The sequence below is a fragment of the Poecilia latipinna genome, unplaced genomic scaffold (genome assembly GCF_001443285.1).
Source record: "Poecilia latipinna isolate Pla-1442-1.1 unplaced genomic scaffold, P_latipinna-1.0 Scaffold3231, whole genome shotgun sequence".
NCBI classification, from domain to species: domain Eukaryota; kingdom Metazoa; phylum Chordata; class Actinopteri; order Cyprinodontiformes; family Poeciliidae; genus Poecilia; species Poecilia latipinna.
Window position 1 is genome coordinate 59136 of NW_015115847.1, and position 3631 is coordinate 62766.

The 3631-nt window shown below is 43.0% G+C and overlaps 2 long non-coding RNA genes across 3 annotated transcripts in view; both read right to left on the bottom strand.

The window, feature by feature from the left end:
• Nucleotides 1–981: 981 nt before the first annotated feature.
• Nucleotides 982–1786, bottom strand: LOC106940447 (uncharacterized). Its single transcript, XR_001423098.1, has 2 exons — nucleotides 1712–1786; nucleotides 982–1598 (listed from the first exon to the last, which is right to left on the bottom strand). It is a non-coding gene; the product is annotated as an uncharacterized LOC106940447 (long non-coding RNA).
• The window catches only part of LOC106940448 (uncharacterized), an 11784-nt gene continuing 9934 nt past the window's right edge, over nucleotides 1782–3631 (bottom strand). Inside the window, exons 2-4 of one of the 2 annotated variants that reach the window (XR_001423100.1) lie at nucleotides 3028–3154; nucleotides 2833–2945; nucleotides 1782–2735 (exon numbers count right to left, since the gene is read on the bottom strand). This is a non-coding gene — a long non-coding RNA (uncharacterized LOC106940448). Of the gene's footprint in view, nucleotides 2946–3027; nucleotides 3155–3631 lie in introns of both variants that reach the window. The other variant, XR_001423099.1, reaches the window with a different exon arrangement.

Here is a 3631-nt window from a genome sequence, read left to right on the forward strand (position 1 = left end):
CTGTAAAATGTAGTGGAGTAAAAGTAGAAAGTATCCATTATTAAATCTACTTAAGTAAAGTACAGATACAGGTTCCTTCCCGCCACTGGTTTCCACCAGGCGTCCACTCACGGGAAATGTGATCTATGTTGGAAGAAATGGATGCAGTTTGGAAAGTGTTGTAGCCAAGACATAAAAGACACTTCCTTTCATTTTTCCTTCACCAGATTATTCACACACCTTCTGATCTGTGCCGTCACTCCAGTCTGCTCAGCAAAATTTGACTCCTCAACACAGCAATAAAACACCTTCCTAGTTTTCAGAAATGAATGACTAACAGCTCCTTGGCAGGAAGACATGATGTAAAATAAAACTGATGTTTCTTGTTTTGTGATTGTGGCGGCAGATCTCAGGTTTGTTCATGCCTTCTCATCAGCAGGTCACTTAAATCAGTCATAAAACAAAGATTAAAGCCATCGAGTGATTTGTGGTGATTATTGTTTACAGCTGGTCTCTCTGATCCGCTCTGTCCTCTGAGTCTCCAGCAGTGAGTCTGCAAAGAAAAACATGAGCTTTTTCTGTCGCTGCCTTCGTCCTCCTCAGGCCTCCTTCACAGCCAAATGTTTGCTTCTCATTAAGTTTCAGCAACAGCTGGATTTCCTGACATCATGTTGCCCTGCTGACTGCCATAAAACAGAGATGAGTGACCCAGTTCAGCTCATTCTGAGTCTGTTCTGTTAGATCTATTAGAGTTTATCCTGAGGCTCCCAGTAGCTTCGTTTGGACTGGAACTATTAACACTTCAAACACCAGTAAAAACAACTTTAAATCTATTCTGAAACACACAGCATGATGCAGAATATGTTGCTGCATCTGAATTTAGTAATGCGACAGAGCTGTAGTCTGCTTAGTTGGACCAGACGGCCCAACTGGTCATTTACCAGTTCAGCTGGAATAAAATCCAGTTTCATTGTCTGCCAGTTGAGCCTAGAGGTCAGGATGTCCTGCAGATGATCAAATCTATTCAATTCCACATTTTAATACGATGCCCAAATTGTGGATTTGGAGTCAAACTGAAACTGAGGTCTCAGAGCTCGTTGCCATGGGAACCATATCCCCTGATCAGGAACTGAATTAAATTGAACTGAACTGAATGAACTGAACTGCAAACTGCAACCGTCCCCAACAGCCGCCACGTCACGCCGACTGAACGATGCTGTTCTTTCCGGAGCCATTCTGGTTTTCAGCCGTTCTCAGTCCGTTTCTGTGAATCGGCACTGGGGTGATGAATGTCTCTGAACGCTGCGATCCTCTCAAACGTTTTATTGGCTGTTAGGGAGACAGACCGCTGAATTCACAGTTTCCTGCTTTAAATCTTTCATTCTCATCTGTTGCATTTGCAGTTGTCTTGAGTGTGTTGTCAATCATTTCTTGTTCCTGAGCTGAAATAAACTGCATGAAGTGTTTAAAGATGCTCTGGGTCCCTGCTGATGATCCCTGCAGCTGGACTTTTGGCCCCTCAGGCATTACTGTGAAACGACGAGCTGCCAACTACATCACTTCCCCACATGTTATTTTAGCCTTTTTAGGTCGGACTCCTCAGCTTTAAGCGATTCTCTCTGTGACGTAAAAGGAGGAATATTTAGGAAAAGAACCAGTGAACAAGATTAGTTGATCAAACATGATTCACTGAACAGACTTGGAGAAAAAAATGTCACATTTTGATTCGAACCTGAAAACTTTGATGTGTTTGAAGATTTTATAATAAACTGAAAACAACTAAAATGTTATTGCATATCTATTGGTGTAAGCAAGACTGAGTCAAATAATTACAACACAACTGTTACCATGGAGACGTTTTCATGTAACAAGAAATCTTCCTCCTTGAAATAAGCCTCTGGCCATCATGATTCATCTGAACGCCTGCAGCAGCTGAAGCAGCTGAAGCTCCTCGATTAGACCAGGGTCTGACTCCCTTCAGATACTTGGACTCCAGATCTGGTTCTTTCCATTCTGATCTAGATCCCCTGATCTACGTTAGAGCGTAGATGCTCCTTCACCAGATCAACACCCTCACTGCTGCAGAAAGTCTTCAGAAGCATCTTTTTAATCTCCAGTTTGCAACAATAACAGTAAAACTCTAACGTCTTTAGGTGTCTGGTGTTGAGATGTCAACATGTTGCTCTCTCTCCTGATGGGCAGAGAACCATAGAGATATAATTCAGAGAAATATTTCAGGATCAGCTCAGCTTTGCTTAAACTTTAACTGAACCAAAGCAGTGGAACAAAATGGCTCCATTTTACAACACTTGGACTTAAATTGCTAAATATATATAACTTAGCATTTTCAAGCAGTCTCAGACAGTCTTAGTGATGGGATTGTTGAGCAATCTAATGGCCAGAGGGAGAGTCTGGGTAGGGGGCGGAGCCCCAGTGATGAACTTTTGTCATCCAAACCTTTCAGGTGAGACGGCTCCCTTTGAGAAACTGATTCCGCGATGGAGTCTGGAGTATTGGGAACGCTTTGTTGGCTTCGTTCCTTACAGCCAAATGAAAACGCTGCAGGCAGTCGACATCTTCCAGCCCACAGGTGGTCCGCCCAATCGCTGCAGCAGATGATGTGTGGAATCTTCAGAGACAAATATCTGCCTCTAAACTATTCCCCCATTTGGGGAAGGGAGGGACTTTGTGCCTCTATATGTGCTGCTTGAGGAGTAGCTTCCTCACTGTTTGTTGATGGCAGGAACCAATCTAAACTGGATCAGAACAAATAAAAGTAGAATACTTTAGTGTTCAGAGATCAGCTGGTGATTTGGCCGCCTTGATTCAGGATAAAAGGGATTTATGATTTACAAGTTTCCTTCACGTGACGGATTCTTAAAGTCTTTCTGTCGTCCAGCTGAAGTTCATGAAGGATCCATCTTCAGGCTGCAAACCGGCTCAAATCTGGAGCCTCAGCAGGCGTTCTGCTGGGAAATGAGGACAAATTCAGATGAAGGCAGTTGGCAGATAGGAAGGATTTAAACTGTTTGTTGACTGTGAATGAACCTCAGGATTAGGGTCAGCGTGTTGAGTCTGGAGACAGTGACTGGGTCAGAAAGGATCATTCTGAGATGTTTTCATGGAAAGGTTTGGATACTTTTCCTCTGACTTCTGTGAAGCAGCCAGAGTTTCTCTGAAATCGTGGAGAAAAACAGTTTTCAGGATTTTCTGAAGTTTTAAAAACTTAAATGTTTGAGATCAATAAAGAAATAAACAAAGAAACTGCACCAAGATGACACCCTGACCCTCATAACTGGATGTTCTTCCTTCTGATAACTGATAACATCCCTGAGGATGACCTTTGACCCACACTGTTCTGCTGAACTGACTTTATTCAGACAAAGAAAAGGTTCTCCAGCAAAAGTGACCTGGTTAAGGTCATCCTGCAGCATTTCAATTGGAATTAAGTCCAGACTTTGACTAGGCTACTCTAAAACATTCAGCTGCTTGGGTCTTTTTTGTTTCCTTAGTGTCCAGAGGCAGACCTGCAGATCCCAGGTGATATTGAGTTTAAGAACATAAACACTGACTTGTTGTGCATGGAAGACTTCCTGTTCGTCTCTGAGCAACGCGACTGCAGGTCTGGCCAATCGTTCAGAGGACTGGAGGT